The sequence below is a fragment of the Gossypium raimondii genome, chromosome 8 (genome assembly GCF_025698545.1).
Source record: "Gossypium raimondii isolate GPD5lz chromosome 8, ASM2569854v1, whole genome shotgun sequence".
NCBI classification, from domain to species: domain Eukaryota; kingdom Viridiplantae; phylum Streptophyta; class Magnoliopsida; order Malvales; family Malvaceae; genus Gossypium; species Gossypium raimondii.
Genome location: NC_068572.1, coordinates 11,753,895 through 11,771,341, shown reverse-complemented (window position 1 = coordinate 11,771,341; position 17,447 = coordinate 11,753,895). Strand labels below are relative to the sequence as shown.

The 17,447-nt window shown below is 32.5% G+C and overlaps 1 non-coding gene across 1 annotated transcript; it reads right to left on the bottom strand.

Annotated features, from left to right (window-relative positions):
* Window positions 1–15,477: 15,477 nt before the first annotated feature.
* On the bottom strand, window positions 15,478–15,584 carry LOC128032138 (small nucleolar RNA R71). Its single transcript, XR_008188267.1, has one exon. It is a non-coding gene; the product is annotated as a small nucleolar RNA R71 (small nucleolar RNA).
* Between the last annotated feature and the right edge of the window lie 1,863 nt (window positions 15,585–17,447).

Here is a 17,447-nt window from a genome sequence, read left to right as displayed (position 1 = left end):
AGTGTATTGTTAGGTGGGAAATACTTAACCAAAAATTTTTCTGCTAATTCTTACCATGTAGATATTGAACTTGGTGGCAAAGAATTAAGCCATACTCGTGCTCGATCTTGCAATGAGTATGAAAACAACTTCAACCTCAATGTGTCTTCAATAACATCGACTATTTTAAACGAGTCACTCACCTCCATGAATAATTAAAGGTGAATGTGTGGATCTTCTGATGCGATCTCGTCTAAGTATTCAACCAAATCAGCTGGTGAACCAATCGAGTTACCAATGAGGCCAATTACTCGTGCTCGAGCGAAGAAATTCAAAAAAGCTATCCCGGGCATAGTTGATCAAGTTTGGGGAAAAATTTTGACTGAATTAATTGATCGAGCTTAGGAATGCTCAACATGTGCTCCATGCAACTTGCTTCAAACCAATTTTCAATTTTAGTTAGCTAATTCAGCTACAAGAATAAAACTTAAGCTATTTTAGTCATTATTAATTTGATATTAATTATGTCCTAATTTGAGCATCTTTAATCTGTTTTAAGCCTATTAATTATGTCCTACTTCGTACAACATTAATATATTTCTTAAGTCAGACATTTTAATTGTGTCTTAGCTTAATACGAATTAAATTATGTTTTAGTTTGTCTTAAAATTGCATTAAATCGAGTCTTTAATTTTTTTAGGATTATCACATAGACAACTGGACATACATGCATAGTTCAGATTCATTGGAGCTCATTTATGAAGGTTCTGCACCCGAACATTAATGTATCTTGGAGTTGCTGGGTACACTCTTCCAAGTGACCATTCATGAAAAGATATGTCAATAATTAAAACTTAATTGAGCTGATCAGCCAGCTGCCTTTGTTCACACCCAATGGGTCATCCAACTTCTGATGTTCACACCCAAGAGACCGTCCAAGTCCATATGTTTACACCAAAGACTATTCAGACGCCACAAGATACATTCATCAGCTGCTTGTACATTTGGTGAACTAATGAGGCATTTACTAAAGCTCATAAACACTCTTGACGGATCAAGTTCCTTGTTCATTCAGCTCAACTCCTAAGTCCACTTCATTGACTACTCGGGAACTCCAATTGTCAAAGCTGATGGCAACCTTCATTAATCAAATTCTTCAAGGAATTAATCAACTGAATCAATTAAATTCCAGCTTTATTTAATTTGATTACCTCTTATCTATTCGGCTGGTACTTTGCAGCCTATAAATAGTTGACTTGTAACTTGTAGCAAGAACTTTTGATCATTTTATGAATTATAAACTATTTATGAGTTGTTCAATTCTCATTGTTCTCTTGTGACTTAAATTGACTTATCTAGCTCATCTAGTGGCGTCAATCTGTTTCTGTTTGTGAACTTATCACTTTAACGAGTGTGGCGTTCAACCTATACCAACTGGTTCCTATCTTCAATAGATAGTGGGTTACGGTTTTATCCTTTTATCATTGTCACCTTAAAAGCTCTTATAAGAATTGGGTCTTTATTTATTAATATTGGTTCATTCTTCAGCTTTAATTTTAACGACCATTAGCCATATCAACTTTACATTTTCTTTGTTAAAAATCTATCTTTCTTTGAAATAGCCCTTTTTGTTAAACGAAACCATTACTACTCAATTTTACGACCGGGAACACAAGTGACTCAATTCAACCAACGAATACGAGATCACCTCATCTTTCACGAGCATTCCACTAGACTGGCCCATCGTTTGGAGCATTTGAAACATCATTGGTTTCAATTCAAATTGTCGTGCCTTAATCTCCAGTCACCTAATTCCTGGATTTAATTTATTGAAGAATGGCACAGCGTACTGTCTTATGGCATGGTTCCTGTCATCAGCAATAAGGATTAGATTGTGCACATGATTGACTCCATTTCTTTGTCTATCATTTTGATTTCCAAGGTCCATCTCGAGTTGTCTGTGAGCTGATCTCTCACGTCTTCTATGTTTAAATGTCCGCTCGATTTTAGGGTCTACAGGTAATAAATCGATAATTCAATCTATGCTCACAAACACCTGAAAAATAAATCACAAAAATAAATAAAGAATAAATTAGTAATGTTAGAAGTTAGATAAAAATAATAAAAAAACAAATTGAAAAGAATAATTTCACAAAAATGATTAAGTCAACAGTCTTTGACAATGGCGCCAAAAAGTTGTGACGCTCGGTTTGTGCAAGTGTACACAGTAGTTACCAAGTAATAAGTAGGTAAAAGAGTTATCATCTCCACAGGGGTTGTGTATGTCAGTCATTATTGTGCAAGATTAAAGTTAACAATTTGATGATAAAAACACTATTTTGAGTGATGATGATTAAGCTATCTAAATGCAAGATGATCCCTAATGCAATTTAACCTAAATGCCAAGTATGAAATGAGATGTATGAAATGAATTTAGCAGCAAAGACACAAAATTCAACAATCAATAACATGAATAGGCTAGGATAATTACATCTTTCAACTTAGTTCATTTTCCTCATGTTTAACAGTGTTTGGAAAAAAATTCATGGCAACTCGATGTTTCATGAGTTTTGAAACAAAATTAAGTCCTCTCGAAATCCTTTTCGTTGTAAAACATGTATTTTACTGATCATATTAAACTAAGGGTTTCTTAGAATTTCTTAGAATTCATGTAAAGTAATAAGGACAAGTTAGGTTTGAAACATTTTAATCACATAAACTTAAAAACTATGTAAGATAATAGAGCTCATCAAAGTTATTATGAATCTTCAATTTAGTCGAGTCATGACCTAAATTAAGCATGCAGATTTCAATTATTGCATTCACTATTTGTTATCTGGTAAGGATCGCTCACCTAATTCTAATGCATTCAATCACATATGAATGAAATACATACTTGAGTTTAATTAAAAACATGATTGATTGAGGCACAAACACTATAAACATGATTTAAACAAACTTCATCGAATCAATTCAATTATCCAAGCTAAACAGATTTAAGCTACCATTGTTGATGACAAGATAACAAAAAACATTGCAAACATGATTAAAATCAAAATAACAAAGTAAAGGAAGAATAAACTTTGTCGAATCGGTAGTCTCGTGAACTTTGATTGAAGATGTTCTCCTCCAATCCTTGTGTTGGTATTTTGCTAATGGCTCCTCAAGGTGGCCGGCCAAGGGATGATCTTTTCAAGGTTTTGATGGCTAAAGGAAATAGAATGTTATGCATGGGAATGAGGAGAGGAAAGAATGCGAGGAAGAATGCTTTTGAAACGAGAGATGAGGGAAATGAGTAAGGGATGTAAGGATGTGAGTAGGGGTATTTATACTTGAAGTAGATGGTAGAGTTTACTAAAAATAGGGATTGGAATCCCTCCATTGTTTCCATTGCTTAGCTGACCACATATAGTGGAAGTAGGTGGATGGTGGTTGCTTGATTTGAGCAAAGAATCAAGCTAAATTTAGGCATGGGTTGGATGGTTTCAAGGGCAATCTTTGTGTGTTGATTTCCAATGATTCTCCAAATGTAGGGACCCCCAAATAATTGTCCCAAATTTTTATTCTTGGCTACCCAATATGCTTGTGCTGAATTTAGGTTTGGTTCCCCCTTGTTGAACGGTTTCATAACCCACTAAGCTTGTCAGACTTGTCCATCATGTATCATCTTTTTTACTGGGTCAAAGTAACACCTTGATGACCCATTTAGCATGGTTTCGTCATCCAACATAGGAAATAAATAGCTCATGTTCATGCAACTTTATAATAAGCTCCATATTATATCATCTCCATGGTTCCCTGCATAATAAAATATAACACATTAACAATTAACATGAAATAATTAAAATTATGCACAAAATTAATACAAAAAGTTTATATTTGCATTTTTTATACGTTCATGCCCATCATCAAAATATAAACAAAATCCACTTAATTAATTAACAAATACTCGGGGATTAGTATTATTATTAAGTAAAAGGTGGTAAAAATGACTAGAAAAACCCTATATAATTTAGAGTTTACAAATTAATAGGCCTAGTTTATCATAGGACATGCATATAGGTTCGTATGTAGGGTTTACATATGTAGGTTCACCTAGGGGTTTGCACATTAATCACCTAGGGCTCACATGCATTAGTAGTTTAGGTTTGCATGTATTAACTAAGGCTTGCATGATAACTCATATAAGGGTTCGCATGTTTATTTAAGGGTTTGCATATTGTTATTACATGAGTTTACATAAAGGTCATGTTGGTTTGCACATGAGTCCGCATAAAAGTCATATAGGGTTCGTAACCTACAAGGTTCGCATACTACAAGGTTCGTAACCTATAGGGACTCCCACAAGGGTGTTCGCACAAGGGGGTTCGCACAGATGGGTTTGCACATCAGGGTTCGCACACCTAGGGTTCGTACAAGGGTTCGCACACTTAGGGTTAACACAAGGGTTCACACACCTAGGGGTCGTACAAGGGTTCGCATACCTAGAGCTCATACAGATGGGTTTGCACTTAGGGTTTCACATAGATGGGTTCGTAGATGAGGGTTTGCATAAATAGGGGGTCGCACTACATGGGGGTTCACCTAGCATAGGGTTTTATTTACAAAGGAAGGGTTCACATGTTTATTCTTTATGCATTTAATCCTAATCTCAACAAAATTATTTATACATAATTATTTTAGATTAGATTTGACACTTGATTTAAATACACAAAAAACCTTAATTTGGAAGAGGAGGTTGAAGATCCACTTGAGGGAGAGGGATGATTTTGAAAGCTTTGACTCATTTTACTTGAAAGTTGATTTGGGAATAAAAGAGTTTGAGGGTGTTTTTCTTGAAAACTTGCTAGGTAAAATTCTATGGTCTAATTCAAATTGGCTATTTATAACACTTCCGTTCCGTAATTGAAATAGGTTTTAAAAATTAATGTAAAAGTAGGACTATTTTAAATCAAGGACTAAATAAAAAATAGTTTTTGGTTGGGCTATTTTTAAAATTCAGCACTTTTTTGGGGGAAAAATAAGAAAATAAAATAATTTGGATGAATTCACACAAGGGTTTCAAACTAAGGCCTTACCACTAAACAAGAAAGCTTATTCTTGTTAACCTTTTAACAAAAATAATTTTAAGGTATTCTAATTCCTTAACCCTATTTTTAAAGAAAATAAATAACAATCTAAATTTTTATCCCTATTTCTTCTAGGCGCATTTTTAGAATGTGACAATTTTAATGAATCAATTTAACTTTAAAAATGTTGTTTTCTTAGTCATTAGATGATTTCTATTTTATAACTAATTAGTTATGCTTAGTTTTTTTACCAATTATGTTTTTGTCTTTAAATTCTTTTCTTTTGTCGATCACATATTTATTTTTATTTTATTTTTTAATGTTACTGTTGCAGAAGCTTTAGTTGTTGTGCAAAATTCTTTGAGGACAATTCTCAACAAATAGTATAGTTGGTTGCTTAAGAGAATAGAACTAATTTGAAAATCAAGATATAATTCAAAGGCTAATTTGCAAATAAATCAAAATTGTATTACTAAAATCCATCTTAAACCATCTAAAATTTTATTACTAAAATTTACTATAAAATATTACTATAAACATTAAAAATTAAAAATTACATCAATTTATAGTTTTTCATACAAATAGACTAAACAAAATTGGTATAATCAAAGAAAGATAAATCTTCTCATGTATTCTTAAAGATTCACTTTGATTGTATCGATAAAAGTTGGTATTAATCTGAATTTGATTGCATATAAATCATATATCAATTCTTTTGATTAATTAAGTTGAGTTAAATTATTAAATTTTATTGTTGTTGTTTATAAAATGTTTGAATATATAACCAAACCAAGCAAAGTGGGGTAATATTCCTAGTAATATATAAACCAACTCCTCTTTAGCCATTAAGGATTAACAGGGCAATATAGGTCTTAAAAGTTAAGAATAAACCCAACTCCCCTTAGGTATTAAAATTTAAGAGAAATTAAATATTTTGAAAAAATATTGTAATATTGAGTTTAAGTTATATATTGGAGTTTTAAGATGTTTTTTTGTTGAAGTGTAAAACCGTATAAAATTGGTGAATTTTCTCTACATAACTTTTATTTTCTTTTTACTTTAAAATTTGTTCTATTTTTGGGAAATTTACATTTCATCTATTAATCATTTCAACCTTTTGGAATATATAAAGAATTTATACATTTTAAATAAGCTATTTTCTTTTATTTCCATTTTCTCTCTCTAAAGTATGTATAATGGGTTAGCCTTTTTCCTTTATAAATAAATTCTTATTCATTCTCATTCACAATAGCTGAATCGTATATTTTGTATCAAATTTATATTACTAGCTTTTTTGTTTAGTTCTTTCTGAATATTTATGTAAATTATAGTTGTTATATAATAATAAAATTCTAAAACACGGGACGCGAGGTTTCTTCTAAAATTCCTCTCTATTCTCTTTAGACCAGACCATCGTCTTCTCTCATTCTTGATCTCCGTAAATTTATTCTTCTTCAATTTTCTTTTATTGATTAAATATTGAGTTTCCTGTATGGTTTATTTATTATTAAAATATTACCATCACTATTTAAATAGATTTTATCTCTTCTTTTTAATTTATAATTCATCACGAATAAGATTATTACGGGTCTTTTTACTCAATATACTATTTGCTCTGTTTTTTTATATTTTAAAAGTAATTATAATTTGAAAGTAAAATTAATAAGATATATATTTTATTGGTAAATACTTAAAATGTAAAATTAATTATCAAATAACTAAATAATACATTATTTATAGATATATTCTACATGGAATTTTGGAAACATATTTAGATAATATAATATAAATTGTAAATAATATATTTTATCCGAACACACTGTAGTCCACAGTATTTCTTCTATAAACAATTTAGGTATGTTTGACACATCTCATTCTATTTTAATATTAAATGAGATTATTTTGGTGTAATGATTTATTTATTAAAAACTTATTATAAGATAAATTGAATTAAATTATTTTTATATAATAAATGAAACTATTAGGTTATACTAAATTGTTGTTACATTTTGTTTTTACAATAAATGCAGTTTTATTATAAAATTTATATCTATAGTGTTATAGTATGTGCCAAATGAAAGATCATCTACCACTAATCTCATATTAATGTTGTAATCATCTAAATTATTGACAATAATAACTATATTTTACTTTTAACGCCTCAAACCCGACCTAGACGTTATGACCGAATTTGGAGGAATTACATTAGTTTATTTAAAATTTTTTGATTTAATCAAACTAAATTGTGCATTTCAAAAGCATAACACTTAGCAGAACTCTCACAAACGTTCAGAAAAACTTAAATCCAAAAACACTTATTTCAAACTCGGAAATTTAATTCAAATTCGTTTGCTTCGAAAGTACCAATTTTGGGCAAATCTTTTCCGGTTAATGCTAACATTTACTGAAAACTATTTATTTATTTTTAGAAAAACACTTAAGGGTTTACTTAGTTTGCAGTGGAACTTTTTTTGTTTAGAGTTTTAGTTTTGAAAACTGGAATCCAATTTGTTAACCCATGTGATTTTGCAGATTTACGATCATATATATCAAAAACCTATGAACAAAACGAAAATAAAAACACAACCCAAAAACATATTACTGTCCCAAAAGTCTAAAATAGATAATTACGAAAATCACTATTTTTTGCACGCAATCTGGTCCTAAGTCAGAAGATTACCTAAAACATATTAAGCAAACGAGTGAGCTAGAAGCCCAGTGTGTGACCTGACTCACAAATAATATTTCCTTATGAGTTTTGCATATACAATAATCATATCGAAATTTTGTATCATATTACATATCAGAGCATATCATGTAACGTATCAGAGCTTATCATATAACATAATTTTAGAAAAATATATCAGAATGGAATTTCATAATGTCATATTTCAAAAACACATATATCATATCAGAAAGTCATGTCAGACCAGAAAAAATGCAAACACAAATTTTACCCCCATCCGCTACACACCAACTTCGTTCAACCAGTCACACTAGTTAGGACTACAAAAGTCCATCCATCCAATCACACCAGGTCGTGGTGGTATGCCACTCATATAAGTGCAGCTGAGCTACCAAATAGAATTATTATGGTAATCTGTCAGAACCAAATATATGTGGTCAAGCCACTATAATTGCAGTCAAGCTGCCATAACTGATATTGCGGATACACCACCAGAAGATGCAGTAATACTGCCAGAATCACACTTCCTCCATCACATATCATATCCCACCCCAATCCTCATGCAAATACTGATAGACATCATATGCACATATGTCATACATGTTTTTCACATCAGAACATACTAACATACTAACAGAATTATCAGATTATAGATTATAGATTATATACGAATTTCACGTTTTAAACATACTTGCAAGTGTAACATGTACCTTATCCCTATCATGTATATTCGCAAAATATACTAGATTTCATATTATAGAATCATATTTAAGCCAAACGAACTCCACGAAAGGTCTAATTACGAATTTCAGAGTCTAACGAGACTAAGTGATTTTTTTTAGAAAATGGGTCTACAAGCCCGTGTGGCCAACACGGTCTGGCACAAGACTGTGTGACACAGAACAATTTTAAAAACAGTCTTTGTTTTCAAGTTTTGTCTAGTTTCTAACATCATTTTGGGTCACACACCTGAATATTTTCTAATGCAAAGTCAACCATGAGATTTCAAAAACCCAAATGATCACAATAGTAGTCCTAAACTGCAATTACAATGTTGGAGGAGTTGATGTTTAACAAAACAATTAAACAATAGAATGAATACCCTCCAATAAGGGTTGAATTTGCAAACGAAAAGGATAAAAGTTCTTGTTTACTTGATTGATCACTCAACAACAAAGAAAGGAAGAAACAAAGTAGGAGAACGACAAAATAATAATAATAAAGAAAAAAGAACAATAAAATAATAAATAAATAAATAAAATTGGGTAAAGTGGAAAAAGAACTTGCAATATTGGGAAAAAGAAATGGAGAGAATAAAAATCTTTTTATTAAAATCAAACAATTCTTTTTAAACGAATTAAACTAAATCCTAACCACTTAACAGCTTATCCCGAATTGAGTTACCCTCAATTCCCAACACACGGGAAGCACAAGCACTGAAATAACAAAAATAATTCTATTTTGCTCACGCAACAATTCAAACACGAAACCAAGGATAAGCTGACACCCTACCAGTGAACCAACAGGCTCATTCTATCATTAGCTGAGCGAGAATAATTTATAAATCAGACGTTCAAATATAAGGATTGGAGCACACATAGCAAAATTTCAAAGGATAGGATTCGAACCCAGAACCCATCACACATACAAGCACAACTCTTGAAACCAAATCAAATTACTTATCAAAATTTCCATAATCCTTACTCAAAAATCAAGATGTAACCACTCTTGGTTTCACTCACCCAATTTCTTCTAACCCGATTTTGGGATGTGACAACTCTCTCCTCCTTAAAAGAATTTCGTCCTCGAAATTTCCACTGACATATCATTCACTTAACTACATAATCTGAAATTTTTTCATTCATACCAATCACCATGCTATCACTACGCAACTCTGATTTCAATACAAATCCGAACAATATTTCAATCTCAAACTAGAGTTTTTTTAATGAACTTTCCAATCACTATCTTAGATTGTCTAAAGAATCTTTCTACAAGAATATCACTAACGATTTCATCATTTCAAAGTCTCAGAACTCTAATGAAAATCAAACACTTAATCAATGCAGGGTACAATCGACATAGATTGCAAATGTACATGTATCGTTGCCAGATGCGTCTCGATCCTCTCAACGCCTAGTTGCATAAACCAGTATCCAATTCTCTCTCTGAGCCAAAGCTAACATTCGACTAAGGAAATGTCATGAACAGTCCCTAACACGATGCTCAATGGATCCATATCTAAACACGCTTCCATTTTCCTCTAACACTCGCCCAGATGGCGCATACCATAGAAAACACAAATTGAAACCTAACCATACGCTCACACCTGCCTCAACCCGTTGAGGCTTAACTATTGTGCCCCGTTTCCTAAATCATAGATTCAAGTCAACAGAACCAAAACTCCTCTTATTTCGCACTTATTTCTTTCTTTTCCTTGCTCTCTAAACGACTAAACTCTTTCGCTTCCTTGATCTCATTCAACTGAAGTCGCTTAGTTACTGACCATTGGTCCACATATCCAAATTCGGGATTAACGACCCTTTGCAAAAATCTTGGCAGCACTTGAGACACAACATCGTCCCCAAACAGAAACGGGCGTATCCACAGTCTCGTTTATTTTTAGATTGGGCACGCTGCCCGAAAAAGAGGATTTGATGTGAGCCATTTTACAACGTCTGCCTACCACGGAAACTCATCTTACTTTTCTATAGTTCAGAATTGCCAAAGTTTAACTTAGGTTTATGTTTAAAATTTAAGTCTAAAGTTTTACCAAATTACTTATCGTATGATAGAGAGGTCTCATTTTACAGTCTCTAAATCTAACAGTTTTACTCAAGTACTAGAGTCAAAGTAACTAAAGTAAAGAGATAAAGTACACGTACTTACTTGGATTGACAACGGAGACTCGGATTCATATTTCCATAATCTTAGTAAATTTTTTGTGCAAATTTACCAACATCAAATTTCCAAAAGTTTTCTTAAAAATCAGAAATTTTAAAAACATATTATGCATAACATTTTAAATCAAAACCACAGTTCAAGTTTTGCAACTTGACTTTGATACCACAAATGTAACGCCTCAAACCTGGCCTAGACATTATAGCCGCATCTGGAGGAATTACATTTGTTTGTTTAAAAACTTTTGATTTAATCAAACTTAGTTGTGCGTTTCAAAAGCATAAAACTTAGCAGAACTCTCATAAACAGAATTTCCTTATGAGTTTTCCATATACAATCTAAGCTCCTACACGCCATCCAGTCCTAAGTCAGAAGATTACCTAAAATGTAATAAGCAAATGAGTGAGCTAGAAGCCTAGTGTGTGACCCAGCTCGCGAACAAAATTTCCTTATGAGTTTTGCATTTACAAGAATCAATCGAAATTTCGTATCATATTACATATCAGAGCATATCATGTAGCGTATTGGAGCTTATCATATAACATAATTTCAGAAAAATATATTAGAACATAATTTCATAATGTCAAGTTTGAGAAACACATATCATATCAAAAAGTCATGTCAGACTAGAACAAATGCAAACACAAATTTTACCCCCATCTGCTACACACCAACTCCGTCCAACCAATCACACTAATTAGGACTACAAGAGTCCATCCATCCAATCACACTAGGTCGTGGTGGTATGTCACTCATATAAGTGCAGCTGAGCTGCCAAACAGAAATATTATGGTAACCTGTCAGAATCAAATATATGTGGTCAAGCCACTATAATTGCAGTCAAGCTGCCATAACTGATATTGCGGATACACCGCCAGAAGATGTAGTAATACTGTCAAAATCACACTTCCTCCATCACATATTATATCCCACCCCAATGCTTATGCAAATACTAATAGACATCATATGCACATATGCCATACATGTTTTTCACATTAGAACATACTAACAGAATTATCAGATTACAGATCATATACGAATTTCACATTTTAAACATACTTGCAACTGTAACACGTACCTTATCCCAATCAGGTGCATTCGTAAAATATCAGATTTCATATTTTAGAATCATATTTAAGCCAAACAGACCTCACAGAAGGTCTAATTACGAATTTTAGAGTCTAACAAAAATAAGTGAATTTTTTTAGAAAATGGGTCCAGACGCCCGGATAGCCCACACGGTCTACCACACAACCATGTGATGCAGAATAGTGTCAAAAACAGTCTCTATTTTCAAGTTTTTCTTAAGTTTCTAACGTCGTTTCGAGTTAGAATCTCACACCTGAATATTTTCTAATGCGAAGTCAACCATGAGATTTCAAGAACTCAAACAATCACAATAGTAGTCCTAAACAATAATTAAAACGTTGGAGGAGTTGATGTTTTACAAAAAAATTAAACAATAGAATCAATGCCCTCTGACAAGGATTGAATTTGCAAACAAAAGGATAAAAGTTGTTGTTTACTTGATTAAGTATGAAGCAACAAAGAAGGGAAGAAGAAACAAAGTAGGAGAACAACAGAATAATAATAATAATAATAATAATAATAATAATAATAATAATAATAATAATAATAAAAACAATAAAATAATAAATAAATAAAACTGGGGAAAGTGGAAAAAGAACGTGCAGAATTGGAAGAGAAAAGTGGAGATAATAAAAATATTTTTATTAAAATCAAACAATTCTTTTTAAAAGAAATAAACTAAATCCTATCCACTTAACAGCTTTTCAGGCATGCATTACTTTCATTTGTTCTAATAAGTTGTCCTAACGAGACTTCAATTCAAATCAAAATATTAACTAGTATATAACGCTTGGTTATTCTCATGAAGTCAGTAAATGCTTGAGGTTGTTAATTTGCAATAAAGTGAATTATATTTTAAACTCTTAGTTCAAATTACTTTTTACGCAGATCTAGAAAATGATAATTCATTCCAAGTATTATCTTATCAAACTATTATTTCTCTTCCCTAATGTTGTTGGAAAAATTATAAAATCAAATAGTAATCACAAATCATGTTATAATTGAATCTCCAATTTATTCAATGATTTAATAATACAAGAAGACTCATAACTAATGTATAATCCCAATTTTCTTTAAATACCCATTTAGTGCATTTAAACATACATTGCACAATCAAAAATTCTAAAAGGTCATATTTGGCTCCTAACCAAAAGCCAATAGTAATGGGGACTATTCATCAAAACTAAATACATGCGTACAAGTGTCAGTTCATATAAAATGTCATATTCTTCTACATATATACAAAAACTTATGTTCTCAAAAAAATATGGTTTGGCTATTAACTGGAGGTATTTAATTATTAATTTTGCTACACCATTTTATATGTATAAAAAATAGACTTTTGCAGTAGTTACTCACACAAACAATGTAGCATACAATAATAATTGAAAGCTTGAGTAATAAACTTACCAACATTAGCAAGAATTGTCTCGATTACTTATAACTCTTGAAAAGAGTTATAATTCATACCTTTAGGCTGGGTCAATTGTCTGTACTTAAGTGAATTTAGTTGCATTTTAGGATATTATTTTAGTAGTTTTAGAACATTGCATAAGGAGTTTGGACGGTGCTTAAATATTATTATTTGTTACTTTTAATTGCATGTGGAAGGGTTGTGTTTGGTGGTTTAGCAAGTGCAGGATGTGGAGGAAGAAATAAATGAATGAAGGTTTGTCGGGGCAAAAAGTTGGACAGTTTGCCAACTTTTATGCGATGGCAATTTCAAGAAGATGACCGAGTCAATAGTCAACGCATACCAGTCACAGCCCAACTCTACTTGTACTAGAAAAATAAGCTTAAAAAAGAGAAAAAAGATCATGAGATCATGGGTTGATAACTACCTACCTTAAAGGAAGGGACATTAATCCAAAAAGAAAATCTAAAAAAGAGGAGAATATATCTTGGGTTGTTGGATTTACCCTAGGAAAAAGCTTATAAAAAGCCGAAGGAGGAAACCACAAAAGGGCGAATAAGAGAGAACAACAACAAAGAGGAGGAGATCCTTGGGTAAAAATAGAGGGTAGCGACTGAGTAGAGACGAAAAGAGGAAGACAAAGGCAGTCCCTCTCAGCCACCACAGGACACTGCACTGCTGGAATGTGAACTAGCTGAAGTCTTCCATTTTTATTACTTTATTCTTTCGTGAATTGAATGATGAAAATAATTGTAGATGTTATTTTAGTTTTAAAGTTTATTTGCCAACCCATGAGCTAAATCTCATAGGGTTGGGATTACATGAGGAAACCTTTATTTTTCTTTAATGGTTGAAGCATAGATCTGAATTAATTTACTACTCTATTCAATTATTTTTATTTCTACATCGTATGCGTGCAATCCTTATACATAGACTGTGCAACATGCCCATAAACTAATCTAATTCTGAAAAGGTTGGATTAGTTGGATCAAAATTGAATGATATGAGCAAGTACTTGATTGATACTTGTGGTATACTCTAGACATAGAACAACGCTCATATAGAAGAAAACAGTCCAAGGTACCACATTAGAAGCCTATAGACACAGGTAAGGTAACTTGAGGTTTTTGCTCTTGAAAAAAGTAGACCACTTTAGAACTCTTCTAAGTAGTAGATTAAGTATGATTTTGCTGATGCATTACTGATAGAAAGGGTATATTCTTAGTAATCCCAAACTTCCACATCATATCATATATCCTTTATTTTTTTTACCGTTGTATCTTTGCCATAGCATTCTTAGTTGTTTATTTGTTCGTTTACATATTATTCATGTAGTCATTTTCGTAATTGCCATTGCATTTTTACTCTTGATTTGCCATAGCATTTTCAATTATTCATCAGTTACACATATTGTTCACATTAATGTTCCTTTTGTTTACCACTTCATTCTTATCATTATTTTGTTATAACATTAATCTAACTTTATTATAATAACTTGACCAATTGTATACCTAATCCAATCCCTGTGGAGATGATCTCACTTATCACTTTATTACTTGATTGGATGTGTATTCATGTACAATTCGCATATCATTTTCACACGAGACAAGTTTTTGGCGCCATTGTCGGGGATCAACAACTTGGTGTAATTTGGTTTGATTATTTTACTTAATTCTAATAGTTTATTTAGCTTAGTTTTATCTAATTTCTATAGGTTTACCATCAGTACGTGAGAAGAGGCATTCCTACTAACAAAGAGTATCCTTTTGACTTAGAGATCGAGAGAACTTTACGAAGAAGGCAGAAAGAACTGCAAAAAATGGCTAAGAACAGGAATGATCCTGGTCTCAATGATAATCAGAATGTCCAATATGTTAATCCCCCTATTCGTAGGGTGATACCTGGTATGAATTATAATTTGAATTGTCAGAGTGCTAATCTTCATGTTTGTAAGGTGATAGATGACCAAGATAGACCAATCCGAGAAGCATGTTATGCCAATTTTGGATAACCTAAATCCAGGGATAGTTAGACCACAAATACAGGCGTAGTAGTTTGCGCTAAAACCAGTAAGTTTTTAGATGGTACAGACAGTAGGACAGTTTGGTGGACTACCCACTTAAGATCCAAGATTGCACTTAAGACTTTTTCTACAGGTTTGTGACTCGTTTAGGCAGCAAGGTATTCCTGAAAACGCTCTGTGGCTTAAACTATTTCCATATTCTTTAAAAGATCAAGGGAAAGCATGGCTGAATGCTTTGCCGTTGAGAATAATGGCATCATGGAATAATCTTTGGTAGAGGTTTTTGTTACGGTATAATCTATCGAACATGAATGCCAAGCTTAGAAATGACATCACATATTTTTGGCAGTTAAAGGATGAAACATTATATGAAGCCTGAGACCAATTTAAAGAGTTAATTCAGAAATGTCCGATGTATGGATTTCAACGCTGGACTCAGATGGAGATGTTTTACAATGGGTTGAATGCACATACAAGAATGGTAGTTTATGCATCTTCCAATGGTATATTTTTGGATAAATCTTATAATGAAGCATATGAGATTTTGGAAAAGATTGCCAACAGTGACTATCAGTACCCTACCACAAGAGTTGGGACGTGCAAGAGAGCTGCTAGTACCATAGAGCTTGACGCAATTACTTTATTGACAACCTAGTATCTTCTTTAGCTAATATGATCAAAATAATGAAGAATCCCAATGAGAGATGAAGTCGAACTGTCATGCGTTTATTATGGTGAAGACCATGTGTTTGAGGAATGCCCATCAAACCTAGCATCAGCATACTACATGGGTAATTTTAATTGGAATAATAACCCTTATTCCAAGACTTACAATTGAGGGTGGAAACAACATCGAATTTTTAGTTGGAATAATCAAGGTGCAGGGAGTTCATAGAATGTTGCAAGACAGAATATCCACAATGCATCGCCTGGTTATAATCATCCTATACAGAGGAAAAATACTCAAAAAGGTTAGGTATTATATTTTAATTCTATTGAAGCTTTGATGAAGTAATTTATGGTAAAAAATGCCATTGTGATTTAGAGTCAGGTTGCGCCTCTCTGAGCTCTTGAAAATCAATTAGGGCAAATAGCAAACGCTCTGAATTCGAGGCCACAAGGAGCATTTCCAAGTGATACTAAGAATTCGAGATCACAAGGAAAAGAGCATTGCAAAACAATCACCCTTAGAAGTAGGACTCAGTTGGATGAAGTTGTTCAAGATACCACGGCGGAAGAGGACAATTTTAGACTCGACCAGGAAAAGAATTTAGAACCGTCTGAAAAGCACACTACAACTGAAAAGGTAAAACAATAGCCTGCCATAGAAACATCAAATCATTTTGCTGGTGGAAATGTCACAGTAAAAAAATATCAGCAACCTAAAGAACGACCACCTCTACCACTTCCTCAGCGATTCCACAATTGTAAACAAGAGGCCTAATTCAAAAAAAAATTTAAATATTTTGAAGCAACTCCATATTAACATACTGCTAGTAGAAGCTTTAGAGCAAATGTCAGATTATGTGAAATTTCTGAAAGATATATTGTTGAAGAAGCGCAGATTAGGAGATTTTGAGACTATTGCTCTCACTAAAAGGTGCACAAAAATGTTTGTGAATAAACTACCTCCAAAGTTGAAGGATCTAGGGAGTTTCACTATCTCATGTTCAATTGGAAATTGTTATATTGGTAAGGCGTTATGTGATTTAGGAGCGAGTATAAATCTAATACCTATATCTATTTTCAGGAAGATAGGAATTGGGAAAATAAGACCTACTATGGTTACTTTGTAACAAGCTGATCGATCCTACGCCCATCTGGAAGGTAAAATTGAAGACGTGTTGGTAAAAGTAGATAAATTTATTTTTCTTGTGGATTTCCTTATTTTAGAATTTGAAGCTGACCAAAATGTGCCAATTATTTTTGGAAGACCTTTTCTTGTTACAGGTAGAACTTTAATCGATGTGTAGAAAAGTGAACTGATGTGAGGATGAATGATCAGCAGGTTACGTTCAATGTATTTAATGTGCTGAAATGTGCTGATGAGAATGAAGAATGTCGTGCTATTGACTTGATAGAAATAGTAGTGGAAGAAGAGTTCATTAGATTTTGCCACAACAATTTTGATAGTGATGAAGATTCATTTGAGCGGAGACCCTTATGCACTTTGCTGGAGCAAAATAGACCTTTCAATTTTGATGAACATTGTTTGGTAGCTCACATAGATCTTCATGGAACTTTTGATGTTAGAGACATGACAACAGGGGTCACATTTAAAGTTAA